The sequence below is a fragment of the Puntigrus tetrazona genome, unplaced genomic scaffold, assembly GCF_018831695.1.
Source record: "Puntigrus tetrazona isolate hp1 unplaced genomic scaffold, ASM1883169v1 S000000657, whole genome shotgun sequence".
NCBI lineage: Eukaryota > Metazoa > Chordata > Actinopteri > Cypriniformes > Cyprinidae > Puntigrus > Puntigrus tetrazona.
Genome location: NW_025048278.1, coordinates 422724 through 438275, shown reverse-complemented (window position 1 = coordinate 438275; position 15552 = coordinate 422724). Strand labels below are relative to the sequence as shown.

Genomic DNA, 15552 nt, shown 5'->3' with positions numbered 1-15552 from the left:
CAGAGGCAGCTCTCCGAGGACGATCGTCATAACTTTTGTTTCGAGTGCTTGGGGGAAGAGCACGCGATCCTCGGGCTCGAGGGCGAGTGCGAGCACTGTGATCTGTTTTCCATCAAGGTGCTTCGCGCTCGCCTCGCCTTTTTTAAAGGAAGATCGAGTGGATCGTGTGCCGATCCGGCTGAGCCGCGTGAGACGGACCAGCCCCTTTCTCTCGCGCTCTCGCCGGATCGCGAAGCCCTCGCGTCCGTTTCTCTATCGCGCCCGGCGCTTCTTCTGAAACGGACCGAGGAGACTTCATCTCTTGTTTCTGGGAAGCAGAAAGTGCCACCACAGAGCGCTCCTCCCGCGACAATAAATCGTATGAGGAGCTACTCGAGGTGGTAACTCATGCAGTCGAAAGATTACATCTAGACTGGCCCCAGGAGCGAGAGAACCCCAAGCGCTCGAAACTAGACGACAGATTTCTGTCGGGTGGCCGGGGAGGGCCTCAGCGGCGGTCTCTCCTTCTTTGACGATCTCCACGAGGAGTTGGTGCGCTCGTGGAGTAAGCCGTGTTCGTCCGTGTCTTCGTGCCATCGGCGTCGATTTATTCGACTATCGTGGATGCGAAGGCGCGGGCTACTCGATGATGCCCCAGGTGGAAGAGACGCTTGCGGGCTATCTCTCCCCTGGGACTTCATCGTCCCTAAAAAAACGACCCTCCCCACCAAGCCGTGCCGTATGACATCTTCGCTGGTGGGGAAAGCTTTCAGGCAGCGGGTCAGGCTGGTGCTTCCCTGCACACCATGGCGGTCCTGCAGGCGTACCAGGCTGATCTGCTGAAGGACTTGAGCACAGGCGGGTCCATAGATGAAGAGGCGTTTTTAGAGCTGCGCCGAGCCACAGATCTGTCTCTCCGTGCGACCAAGCAGACGGCCCGTGCCATCGGCCGTTCTATGGCTGCTATGGTGTCCATGGAGAGACATCTGTGGCTCAACCTCACGGGCATCAAGGACAAAGACCGCGCCATCCTCCTTGATGCCCCTGTCTCGCCTTCCGGCCTATTTGGCGACTCAGTTAATGCCGTCGCCACTAGGTTTCGGGAGGCGGCGCTATGAGGAAGCGTTCGTGAGGTTTCTTCCCGCCGTGCTCAAGAGTCGGGACCGTCGGCCACCCGGTCCCGACCAGGTCGATTCCTTTGAGGCGTGAGGCACAGAGGGACAGTGTGGCGAGCCGAGCACCCCTCGTAGAGACTGGAGTGCGGCTCGCGCGCTTCACAGTCCGCCTCAAGGAGGGCCGGACCTGCGTGGAGCATAATCTCCGCAAAGAAGAAGTCCTGATGCTGGTGCACTCAGCACCGTGAAGTGCCTCCCCGGGAGGCGCGAAAAATTCCAACAGAGAATAAATGCTCCTTCCCGGCACCCTCAGGAAGCCATTGTTCAATCTCCGCCGCCACTGGTGTTTGAGAACGCGGTTTTCAACGAAGCGTTGGATGTTCGGTCGCCTCCTGCCACGTTTCAGGATGCCGAACATCTAACAACCCCCAACAAAACGAAGTGTCAAAAATTAGTGCCCCTTTCAGAGAAGCTGGCAGCGTGGAAGCTTCTGCCAAATATCTCCCCATGGGTCCAAAAGACCATAGAAAGAGGCTACAGGATTCAGTTCGCATATCGTCCTCCGGCGTTTCAACGGCGTGATTTTCACTTCCGTGAAACCGGAGCAGCGCATTTGTTGATACAGGAGTTGCAAACTCTGCTGGACAAAGGGCCATAGAGCGTGTTCCTCTACCAGACAGACAGTCAGGCTATTACAGCGGTATTTTCTCGTTCCCAAGAAAGATGGGGGCTGCGTCCGATTTTAGATCTTCGAGGATTGAACCATCACCTCAGAACATACAAGTTCAAGATGTTAACAATAAAAATGATTGTTTCTCAAATCCAACCGGGCGATTGGTTTGTGACAATCGATCTAAAGGACGCATATTTTCACATAGAAATATTGCCACAACACAGGAAGTTCCTGAGGTTCGCTTTGAGGTGAAGCTTACCAGTATCGGGTTCTTCCTTTCGGCCTAGCATTGTCACCCGCACATACACAAAATGCATGGATGCAGCTCTGGCTCCTTTACGACTCAGGGCATCCGCATTCTGAATTACATAGGCGACTGGCTGATTCTGGCTCAGTCTCAAGAGCTTGCGCGCCGACATCGGGATGTCGTCCTAGCTCATCTCGGATCGCTGGGGTTGAGACTCAACGCCAAGAAAAGCGTTTCTCTCCTGTTCAGAGGACAACATATTTGGGGGTCGTATGGGATTCGACCACGATGCAGGCACAGCTGTCTCCTGCACGCCTCGATTCCATTCTAAACACCTAAAGAGCATCAAGCTAGGCCAGAAAATCACTCTTCATCACTTTCAGAGAGTTCTAGGTCTCATGGCAGCTGCTTTCACAGTGATACCTTTGGGCCTCCTGCACATGAGACCGTTTCAGTTGTGGCTCAGAGCCAGGGGATTTCATCAGGGCCAATCCCCAGAGGCAAATAAGGGTTACGCGTCGAGGGCCGTACCCTATCTATGTGGTTCAGACCCGGTTTCTGACCTTGGGTCCCACTGGAGTCCGTGTTGTCGTCGCAAGATGCTAACGACAGAGCGCATCCCTCACGGGTTGGGGAGCGGTCTTAGATGGCCGTCCAGCCCAAGGGATCTGGAGAGGTCATCTTCTCGAATGGCACATCAATTGCCTCGAAATGAAGGCTGTATTTCTGGCCCTGAAATACTTCCTCCAGCAGTTGAGAGGCTACCATGTCCTAGTGCGGGTGGACAACACGGCAGTAGTCTCTTACATAAATCGCCAGGGCGGACTGCGGTCGCGCCGCTTGAGCGAGCTAAGCGCAGCAGGTTCTGCTTTGGGCGCAGGACAAGTTCCTGTCCCTCAGGGCGATTTATATTCCCGGTCACATGAACAGGGGAGCAGACTTGCTGTCCAGACAAGCTGTGACACATGGGGAATGGAAACTCCACCCCGAAGTAGTCAGTCAAATCTGGGAAAGGTTTCTGAAGCAGAGGTGGACCTCTTTGCTTCACAGGAGACAGCACAATGTCCCTCTACTTCTCTCTGACTCATCCAGCTCCTGGGTCTGGGCGCGATGGCCCATGTGTGGCCCAGAGTGCGTCTTTACGCATTTCCTCCGATTGCTCTGCTCCCCGGAGTTCTAGCCAAGGTCCGTCAACAGGGGTCTCGCCTCTTACTCATAGCGCCCCGTTGGCCAACCAGAATATGGTTCTCAGATCTAATATCTCTCCTCGACGGCTCGCCGTGGGCGATTCCGGTGAGGAGGGACCTTCTCTCTCAGGCACAGGGGACAATATTTCATCCCCGTCCCGAGCTCTGGAATCTTCACGTCTGGCCCCTGAGAGGGACCAACTAAGTGATGCTGGCCTTTCAGCCAATGTAATAGAGACTATTCTTAGCGCTAGGGCTCCCTCCACTAGAAGAACATATGCCATGAAATGGCGCATCTTGGAAAGTTGGTGTAAAACACACCATGCAGACCCAGTTTACTGCCAGATTGTTTCAGTGCTAGAGTTTCTGCAAGAGAAAATGTCCTCAGGCACACATCCTAATACTCTCAGAACTTACGTGGCCGCCATTTTTTGGCTTGCCATGCTCTGATTGAAGGGGCTTCCGTAGGGAAACACCCTCTAGTTGTTCGCTTCATTCGAGGAGCTAAGAGGTTGAGGCCGCCCAGTAGGGCGACAGTTCCTTCATGGGATCTAGCTATAGTGCTTGAAGGCTTGGTGGACACCCCTTTGAACCACTAGAGTCAGCGCCTGTCAGGTTTCTGACCTAAAGATGGTTTTTCTAACAGCTATTACTTCTCTGAAGAGAATTGGGGATTTGCAGGCTCTGTCAGTCTCGCCATCCTGCCTAGATTTTGCCCCTGGGCTGGTAAAAGCTATTTTGCATCCTCACCTAGTTATCTTCCGAAAGTTCCATTCTCGACTATAAATCCGGTCATCCTTGAAGCCTTCTGCTCTCCGCCATTCATGACACGGAGCAGGAGAAACTTCACTTACTGTGTCAGTACGTGCTCTCCAGATCTACGTCCACCGCACTAGCCAGTGGCGTAAGTCAGAGCAGCTTTTTAGTATGCTATGGTGGCAATAACCGGGGCGGCTGCCACTAGACAGACTATGTCACACTGGGTGAGAGATGCTATTGCCCTAGCCTATGTGGCGCATGGTCAAACTTCGCCTCTAGGAGTTAGAGCTCATTCAACCAGAGGGGTTGCATCGTCGATGGCTTTACCAAGAAGCGCGCCCTTGCAGCAAGTCTGTGATGCGGCAGGTTGGTCCTCTCCGCACACATTTGTTAGATTTTATAGTTTGGATGTCCATGCTACTCCGGGCTCGCATGTCCTTGAGTCGACATCCCAGAGTAATGTCTGAGACCTCTTCAGTGTTGCGCGCACACACTACACAACGCTGGGGTCCAGACACTCCTAGTGCGGCGGCGTTGGTATTCTCGTTCCCATTAGCGCATTCAGCGCAGCATCGAGAGTAGCTTTTGAAAGGGAGCGTCTCTGGTTGCTTGACTGTAACCCTGTTCCCTGAAAAAGCGGAGCGAGATGCTGCGCCTCAATGCCGCACTGTGGGCGTGACTGGACGTCCTTTCAGACAAAAATTTGACCTGAGGATGTTTCCGCGTCACATCTATTTATAACCTCCAGGTGTTCATGATCAGGTAGGACGTCACCTGACCGAGGTTATATAAGCCAAACTTTGGCGTGTTTGACACACGTGCTTCAACAACCGGTCGAACAAAAGACGTTCTCTCATTAGCGCATTCAGCGCAGCATCTCGTTCCCGCTTTTTTCAGGGAACAGGGTTACAGTCAAGTAACCCGAGACGATACTGTAAATGCAGGAAAAAAGGCAGGGTGTCAGTCAGTGGTAGAATAAAAAACTAAGAAGTAATGATTTAATTACCTGTTTTCAGTCTGCCATCTTCACAGTCATTAAGCATGAACCTGAACTTTTGATGAACACAAAACATTCTTTTAAAAAAGCTTGTTAAATGTAGCCTTATTTAAGTCATGTGTCATATCTTGGTAACAAAGTCACTTTTTAGAAAAAAAAAATAACCTACTGAATATAGGAGGTTTGAGTATACTGAAAAGGCTCATTTCAAATGAATATTGAACAGCACTCACACCCAGTAAACCAACACATCAAAATAAATTAATGCACAAGCTTTTGCAAAATCCCATCAAAATGCAAACACAGTAAAAAATATATAATAATAAATAAATAACTTAATGGCTGGCTTAATGGCTTTTTTATATGGCAGTGGTGCTATATAGTACCTTTGCAACCCCAAAAGAACTGGTGAAAAACTTTTTTTTTGAGTGTTGCTAGACAAAATAGAAGTGTTTTAAGCTATTTAAACATGGAACAGATTTCAATGCTATACTGCTATAATATGTTATTGAACTATTCTGGAAGAGATACAGTATAAATGCAGTACAGTGTGATAGATAATTTCTGTTTGCAGGAAAATACTGCTGAAAAAAAACGTTGGAATTAAATGCGTATTGTTTCCGATCTACACTTAAACCTAAACCAGCAGGTTGTTCAAGACTTCTTCAACCTTAAACATTATTACTACTTGATCCCATCACCAGTTCAGCTCAGATGGTTAGGCAATTGCATTTGGCAGTACTTTCAAGTTTATCTTGTTCCATTTCAAAGCAAGCATGCATTAAATGCATAGCATGTATAGAAATGCATATATTACTATACTGGCTGTTATGTTCACCAGCTGGAGTCCACCCCAAACTGTTTATCACAGGTTTTCCCTGTCTTGTCTAGCCTTGTGTACCTTGTGTTATTTTGCCCGTGTACTGACTTTTGCCTTGTCAGTCAGTCAGTCGTCTTATATCATGTCATATATCATTATAGCATGTGTCAGAATATACAAAACTGTATCACCTTTCAGAGGAGAAAAGGCTGCTAGAAAGACTAGACAACATAACTACTACCAGCAGAAAATGAGGTCTAACTAATTTAGTTTAATGTCATTTCTCAAGTTTTCCCTGTGGCAATAACCTGGTGGCCTGATAGGAAATGAAGAATAGGGTCTTTTTACTAGAAGAACGAAGAGGCTCAGAACCACTTCAATGATCATGGGCCGTGGATTACCTCATTAATTCTGTATCAGTAACAGAGCATTACCTGAATTCACTGAACAGCTGATCCACAAAAAGAATTATGCAAATCAAGTGATCTTGCAATTAGGCCAAATATGGCAGTAATTAGCATTAATTGTAGCATGTAATTCATTCCACTCAACAGGCAAGCTAAAGCATGTCACGAAAGGGCGGACCTGTAAAATGAGGGTATACCATGATCAGAATAAAGGGTCGTTAACACCAAGTACTATAACTATATAACTGTATTAGTATCCACACCAGCGAAGGATATCAACTGTTGAACCTAAGTGCAAGCACATCTTCCGCTTTAAATTCTCAAGATAGCCGGATTGATTCTGTTTGGCTGTCAGTGTTTTTATCAGTCATCAGCTAAAAAAAATGTTCTTAAAATGATTCCAATTATATGGTTTCTTTGTGCCTTCATTGTTATAGTTGTGGTGTGGCCATTCTTTAATATTGAGAATTATATATAAATATATCTTTATAATTATCTTTTTTATAATCATGCTTGGTTTGAACAGAGCTTTCCTCTGAAAAATAAGCACATTCAACACAGCTTAAGATATTTGATGGTGGGAATAAGCAAACTAAGATTATGTAATGCAAACATTGAAATGTATTACTTTACTCATCATGAAACCCACAAACTTCAGCTCTACAACTTCAACAAAATCTAATACATTTGTGTTACAACTATTACTATACCTAAATCTTAGACTTTGCCTTAGCTCACCCCTAAGTAGTGCTTCAGAAAATGGAGAGGATCACACATCCTCTGAAAGTGATTTAAATGTTGATGAAAGTTGAAAAGGGTGCATACTGCAAGCCATTACAATCCATTTAGGTCTTCAAACCGAACAATCAGGATATTGCTCCAAATGACGATGGCCTACTTAAACAGGCTCTAGAGAAATGAACAATAAGGAGGCTCTTCAAAGAAAAAGCTGAAGGTGAAAGTGTGCATGAGATTTAAAGCATGTGCAAGATTAAGAAAAAATATGTCCTCTAAAGTCTAGAAAAATGAATTTATGATCTGAATTGTAACATACTATCTATCAAGAAATATACTGTAATGTGAGGATACCTCTTACTTTATTTTAACTGTCCATTACTGACTTGGAAACTCTTGCCACATAATTAGAATGTGAACTAGAAATAACAGGTCTATCTGCTAAAATGTTGTAACATTGATTCCTGGAAGTTACTGCTGACTTTATTTTAGTGTAGAGATGCATTTCCAGTTGAAACTGAATATTGAATAGAGGTTGTGTTATTTTTTATTTTTTTTGGTGATCCTCCTCTCTGTCTCTCTGTGATAGTGGAAGGAAATTGTCACGTCTCTGGACTCTTTGTTTATTGTTTTTGTCTCGTGCCATGTGCTCTCTGTGCCCTGCCTTCCCTCCATGTTAATTGTATTATTGTCTTCAGCCGTGTCTTAGTTAATTTAGAGAGATTGCTCTCTCTCGAGGAATATACTGAGCTATTCCTCCACCTTGCCAACGACTCTTGTTACCTGGACAGCTTTCTGTGCGGAATTTACTTCCACGGACTAAACATCTCCAATCAGGCGCAGCTGTCTGGGAGCGGCCCTCGAGGGAGCATCACCACTTACGTCGAGTGGGTGCTGGTGTCATGCAATTCGTCGATGACTGTTGCGCTGGAGGACAATGACACCAGCCCCACTCAGGATCCAGAGCCCAGCCCAGCACTTCACCGTATGGTCGAGCCTAGCCTGAGCCCACCGCTGACACAGGTGCGAGAGTCGAGCATGACCACGGACCCATCGCCAGAGAGAGCGACACAGCCGTGGGCGTCACGGACCTGAGCCGATTACGTCCAGACCAGGTGCGTGAGGCGACAACAGAGCTCGCCACGGTGGAGTCAGCCGACTGCAAGGAGGCGCGGAATGGAGCTCCGCCCACTGCACCACGGCTGAGGTGAGCTGATTATCCACCTGGGGCTGCTGGAGCAAAACTCCCTCCATTGCCCGCGCCTCGTGCGCTCCATCCCCGTGCCAGCGCCACATGCGCTCCCTCCAGAGCACATTTTCCCACCCTCCCACCCTTACCATACAGCGTCTATGGATCCCAGCAGCCCCTGCGCTCACCCTCAGCTCACCATCTGGAGCTCGCCATGGGTCTGCCGGTCTCCATCGCCGTTGTGGGTGAAGGATCCCTCACCTCACCGTCCCGCCTCCGAGTCCTGGACTCGACCTCGGTTCGTAGACCCGTCGGCTCCCCCTGGGCTCCTAGCTCCCTCCTCTCCACCGTGGTCTGTCAGTCCACCAGCTTCACCAGGCTCCATCGTCCCTCCGGCTCTACCTTGGTCTGTCGTCGACCATCCATCGCCTCGGGATTCCTCTCCTCCGGCTTCCCCTCGTCCGTCCATCCCACCGGCTCTGTCAGGCTCCTCCTTCCCTCCGGCTCCACCTCAGTCCTCTGTCGCTCTGGCTCCACCGTGTCCTTCCCGTCCCCCGTCTCCGTGTCAGTCGCCGTAGCCTGCGGCGTTGCCTAGGACCTCCAGCGCCTCGTCGTCACCCTGGCTCTTCGGCTCTCCGGCTCCACCTCAGTCTCCTCCACCACCTGCTCCACCGCCATCGGTCGGCCCCATGGAGTCGATGGCGGCTCCTCCGTCAGCTCCACCGTGGACCACCATGGCTGGGCTCTGGATCTCCTCCTGCTCCGGACTCCTCCTGGCTCCTCCCACCGTCTGCACCTCCTTGGACTCCTGTCTGCCTGCCCCCTCCTGGGGGCCGTCCTCCACCGGAACCTCCTCCCAAGCTCCCGTTTTAGTTTTGTCTTTTCGGTGTGAGGACGCACCTTCCGGGAGGGGGGCGATATGTCACATCTCTGGACTCTGTTTATTGTTTTTGTCTCGTGCCATGTGCTCTCTGCCTGCCTGCAATTGTATTGTTTATTTTCATCTCTGAGGAGATTAAAACTCTTTATTTTCATTTATGCTAGTTGTGTGCTCTCGTGTTTACCACACGCGTGACTGATCTTCAGATTTTGATTAAAGATCAAAAACATTTAAAAATTATGTTGAGTATAATTATCAATTCAAAGTTCTAAGGAACAATATTTATCTGAAATAAATATATATATATATATATATTGTAACATTATCAATGTCTCTCTATAATTTCTTAAATTATCTTTTATATTTGGATATTTCCATTCATTGAGAAAAAAAAAAAAAAAAAAAAAATACTAAACTGTTCATAATAATAATAATGTTTCTTGAACAGCAAATCAGCATATTACATAGATTTCTAAAGGAACATGACATCGAGGACTGGAAAAATGTTACATTTGTCAATAGATAATTAAAAAAAAAATATATATATATATATATATTCAAATAAAAAGCAGTTATTTTAAATAGCAAAAAATACTAATAACAATATTACTGTTTTTGCTGTATTTTGGATCAAATAAATGAAAATATAGAGATTCTAGATTAAAAGTCTGTATTATATTCTGTATTGCAAGTTATGTATTATGTATTAGGTGTTACGTGATGTGTAGTCATGCGACCCACAGAACATTGATACTTTCCATAAAAGCCACTATGTTCAGACTGCCTCTAAACTAGTTTTCTAGTTAAGTAGCTACTAATTTGTTAGGCAAACTAGTAGCTAGCAGTCAGGCAACGTACAATTTTAAGATTTTTAAGGCTGTAAAACTTATGTCTTCAAGGTAAAACTAAAAATAAATTACTTGACTAACTATTTAAGACTAGTCTAAACAGTTTATGCAACCAGCCACCTGGTGTTACTGTGGCATGCACATTAAATAAACTAAAAATAAAATTTTACTCTTTTCAAAACCTTTAAAAAGAAATAAAGTTGAATTGAAACAAATGCAAATGTAAAATCTGTATCTTAATCGGTAGAATAATGTTCTAACAATGCAGGGGTATGCATTTAATTCTCAGGGAATGAACCTTGAATACAATTTAAGGTGCTTTGGAAAATTTGATTACTGAAATGTAAAAGTTTTTACTCTCTGTGGTCATGACAAGAGAAAAGTTTATGGAAGCTGCACTAAGGACTCCTTGGCAGAACAAATCCAACACTGCAAATGAGTGCAACTGGATTCCTTGAAAGTGTGCATATATATATATATATATATATATATATATATATATATATATATTTTTTTTTTTACCCAGGATTTGCCCAGTGATTTTGTATATCACTCTTATACCTGACACACTCTAGACCTATGATGTTCTCACAAGCTCACTTTCTACAATTGCTCCCATCATGCTCAAACAACTCCAATGCCTAAATACTCCAATCTCCATGGGTACTGGTCCTGTCAATAAATAGAAAATAAATGTAATTTAATTTACTTACTTGGAAACATAACTCAGTTTCTTGTAAAGTTTAAAAAGTTCCCCTTTTTAAACTTGAGCTTGAGGAACTTGAGGAACTTGAGCTGCATTGAAAATGTTATTTGAACACCATCGAATAACGTGACCAGCATGACCAGGCTCCGAATCAGTGAAATCAGTTCACTGAATGGGCAAGACATCACAGACAGGGTGATGTAGAGACCAGGAAGCATAAGAGCATGAAAAAGGTTTGCAGTTCTGGGCCCGGTGATGTTGAGGCACAGCAGAAATTTTGGACAGAGTGGCGCTCCCTGCCCGAAGCTTTTTAGCAAGAGGCGAATCTGCAGATCTTCAAAATCACTGTATAATCTTTGGCTAAAAGCTGTTGCTTATGGACCAAGACTTTTGAGGGGTGGCCCTCTCTGGGGAAGAAAGATGTACATTTCATTATATGGTTCCCATCTTTCTTTTGCTTTCAAGAGATTGATCTGTCAACCTTGCCGGTGTTCCAGCAAGCTCTTTCCAGCAAGCTCTGCTTTCATTCTCTTCTGTCCAGAAACGTAGGCTCAGCACCTCTTCAGAGGCCTCTATAGTGGCTATACTGGTCATCTTCTGTGCAATGCTTCAGGGCACAGATTAAGCTGCTCCGATTACACCAGAGATCAGTCTCGAGAGATTGGTTCACTTAGTAGGTCAACTGGCAGTGTGGGAGCTTCTCCCAAGCATGTTTTGTTGGGTCATGACTAGAAGGCTCTGGTTCTACCACCTTATTTTTCTTAGTAGATGGCGCAGGTCTGAGGACTGTCATTTCAATTCAGCCAGCTTCAGCCATAGAGTGTTCTAATGTTCATGGCTCATGGCATCCCTATGTGATCCTAGGGGTACCTCCTTTCATTTAGTGCAGTACACATCCCTGGGCATCTCAATGGTGGTGGTGAAGAAGATATGGAGAGCTTTTGGCCAGACTCAGGTGGACTTGTTTGTGACTCAAGAACAACTGTCTCCTTGTGGTTCTTCAGCACCACTGGAGCTGGCCACTATGGTACAGATGTGGCCGAGGTTTCATCAGAGTTCTGGAGTGTGCTGGGATGGCTAATATTATCCCTATTCTGGCCAGGCCAAATATGTTAGGTTCTTAGAGCTGATTTCCCTTCTCATTGGCTTCTGTCAGGAGGGATCTCCTCTCTCAGGGCAGGGGTACAAACCTTTACTGAGGTTGTTAAAGCCATTGTCTAATCAGCTCATTAAGGGAAATGTATATAAATAATTATTGTAAACCATCAGGAAAACCAGAGAGTGAAGCTTAGAAAAAGAATTCAGCACAGCACAGTTTATAATGGGGTCTATAACTAATACTGAAGCTTGGTTTGTTTTAGTTAAATGTACAATACTTGCATTGCCTCATTGGTGAGGGTCCAGATGCAGTCTCGGATGAAAGTCTTGATGGTTTCAAGGTTTTGGACTTGCACAAACATTGTTCTTGGTTTGAAGAGAATTCCAAAGATGTCCTGACACTGATGATTGGGGGTTTCAAGTCAAGTCAAGTGGCTTTTTAACTACATATAGCTGTGCAGTACATAGTAAAATGAGACAGCGTTTCTCCAGGACCTGGTGCTACATGAAGTCACAACACAATACAAGACAAAAAAACTCACATACTAAGCTAAGACAGTGTCTTAGCCACATAAAGTGCAAAGTGTGCAGACTAGTGCAAACAGCAAGGGAGTAAAGTGCAAAACCCAGTGTGCAAACTAGTGCAAACAGTGCAAGGACAAATCATTGCAAAGAACACAAATACAACATACCTGGGAGTTTGTTAAGGTGAAAAGAGCTAGGTTGAACAATATACACAATGACCTGAAGGACATGTGTGTTCATTTAAAGAAAGGTTTCCTGTGAATTAATAAGAGAAAAGTCTGTTGTCTTTCCAAAAGTGAGATGGAGTCAGCATTGGGTTATCCACATACCTTAGTTAATAACTAGTAAACTAATAAACTTTTGTAATCAATTGGTTGCCAGTGAACCAGAAACCTGTTCTGGCTTTCTGAGGTGTTGAGATGCATTTTGGGGGAAGGGTCTACAGACTCGAAGTTGCACTTTCATTAGTCCTTTGGTAGGTTAAAGGGGCATTAGAAATTATTTGTAAAGTATAACAAATAGTCTGTGTCTGATTGGTCCAAAAGCTACAAAACTGTACAGCATGATCGCTACACCTTTCCTGGTGTAGAGATCACCAGCTTGACCCAGTTAACTGATCAGTTGGTACAGTGCTATAGTTGTTGCATGCTATATTCTCTGCAGGGTTGAGTCACTCCACCCTGAAAGTGTATGTGACAGCTATAACTGCTTACCACGCCTCTCTCAGTGGTCAGTCTGTGAAAGACATACTCTAGTTAAATGTTTCCTCCATGGTGTGCTGAGGCTGAGGCCTCTGGCCAGAAAAGCATATGCTAAGTGGTAGATCAGGATACTTATATCTATTGTCACACAGAAGGCTTTGAAGCGCCATAATGCTTTGAGACACAGGGTCTAATTATATCAAAGATCTAGGGTTTCATACATATCCTACAGATGTTATTTATTGCTTGTTAGTTGAAAAAAAATTATACTAATAATAACTTAATGAACATTACATGTAGCATGCTATGCCAATACTTGATGCTACATTTTTTGGCTCTTGGAATTTCAAGACCCAAGAACCAGATACCTTCCTGCAATTTTTCAGCAGGAAAGGCTAACTGTCAGCCAGCGATGGATTTCTCTGTTTTGCATGAAGACTCTAGTGACTGTAGTGGTTAGTGTTTAACAGAGTGTGGGATGAACATTCACTAGAAACAGGAAAAAACTGTTTCATGTCAGGTTCCAGTACATTTCTCTGAGACACACATTCAATAGACTCATGCACACACCCAAAAAAAGAAGTTGTTATAGTTGAAGATAATAGTTAAATTAAGAGCATATGGTACAATGCTTCAGTCTCTTGTTTTTCTCTCTATTAAGGTCACAGTAATCTTAAATCAATCAATCAATCAATAATGTTTATTTATATAGCGCTTTTAACAACACAGGTTGCATCAAAGCACTGTACAGTATGAAGTAGAAGAATACAATGACAGGGATGTATAATGAAGAGAGTGAACAATTTGTTATTAAATGCAGAGACGGTCTCTGTAATCAATTCGACGATAATCACTAGAAGTTAAGTGTTTCCAACAAAGCAAGCCAGAGGCGACAGCGGCAAGTAACCAAAACCCCATTCATCCAGAATGGAGAAAAAACCTTGGGAGAAACCAGACCGGACACCCAGCACTTAACTTCCAGTTAAATTTTAAACACAGCTGTGTCAGATAGTGTAAATGACTTAGTGTGTGTGTGTGTGTGTGTGTGTGTGTGTGTGTGTGTGTGTGTGTGTGTGTGTGTGTGCATCAGGATCTGGTGATCAGTCCACAGAGCGCATCTAGATGTTCTGGTCTCTGATGAACATAATCTCTGGGTGCTGATCCACCATCTAGTCTGGATACAAACTGTGAAACAGATTAAGAAAGAAACAGGACTAATATTAGCGTAGATGCCATTAAATTCAATATGAATTCAAACATCTCTCATCAGATTCCTCCGAAACCAAATTAAATGTACCATGCACATACATTTAAAAGGATTAAATTCTAAAACATATTTTGTTCATGAAATCAGCTTTCTTTCTATTGTACTTCTTCAAAGAAACACCTCAGACAAAGATCCTGCTTAAAAAGATAACAGACTGTATTAAGTTTCTGAGCTATGAAATAGCTCAGCTATAAAATTTAACTCTCACTGGCTACTATTCCCTTGAGTGTGTCTCTAACACTTTACCCAAAGGAACTAAGCAATGTATCCACTGTTTAGTTCCCATGGAATGCAAATACACTTCGCTGAAGCAATTTAAGGTCCACAGAGGAAATATTCAAGGTTATAGTCAAGTAGAGAACCTACATTCTGCATTCATTTGATTGTTGCATTGTGCTCCCTTGCGATAAGCACCCAAGTGGTCAAGATGCTAATGCTTAAAGTAAGGATCTCCCATAGTTATACACCTCCCACAGTCCGCATCCAGACAGCCATTAGTAGGTCATTCACTCACAGACAATGTGTCACAGTTTATGAAGCACAGAGAATTGTGTGTGGTGTGATTGCACCTGAATGCGCTGAAGTGTCTGGAAGCACATTTGCATGCATGTGTTCAATTTTTCAGGCAGTTCTTTCTGTTCAAACACGTTTACTCTTAAATAATTCAGCTACATTTTCACATTTTAAAAGATGACCAGTCATATAGAAATGAGGCGGCAATAGGTTAGAATAGATTAGCCAGAGAACGATTACTTAAATCACCCATCCATCTACATTCTGGTTTAGCATGAAACAATGAAGTTTTCCTATATTAAAAGATCTGCTCTGTATTTATGAAGCAGGATTTTCAACAGGGATAAATGATCTGCTGTCAAACAGAGAACTGCACTGCATTGTGAGTGTAATTAAGAGAGGCCCATCTCTCATCCTGCCCTAAAAACACAGCTCAGTTTGAAATGAAAATTATAAGTACCAACTGAGTGTAATCATCATAATCCTCAATTATATGCAAAATTGTGTTTATAGAATTGTTGCGTAACATTTGTTCATTTGTACTGTGATGTCATCTTGGAGAAGCAGAGTTTTGCTGCAGTACAATCGCTGATTACTAATGGACTTGAGTCAGTTCATTACTCTATGAAAAATTCTGTTCATAATTGAAGATACTTAGTCTGACAAATGGTAGTAAGTTACAGAGAACAGATAAGTATATGAGTGTACTTGAAGACTGATAGATAGTGTGAACAATGTGTGTAACATACTGTTTTTGTCCCTGTTTAAGATAACTTGTCACCTAGGGAACAAAGCACATGCTGCCTTTGTTCTCCATGACACTTTTAGCACATTTATAGCTTTAGAAATATTAAAGAGGAGATGCTTACTGGACAGGATCCTTATATATTCACGCTACTGCATTGT

General features: G+C 44.4%; 1 pseudogene; it reads left to right on the top strand.

Moving 5' to 3' along the window:
- Positions 1–1605: 1605 nt before the first annotated feature.
- On the top strand, positions 1606–11623 carry LOC122334865 (annotated as a pseudogene).
- Positions 11624–15552: the final 3929 nt, after the last annotated feature.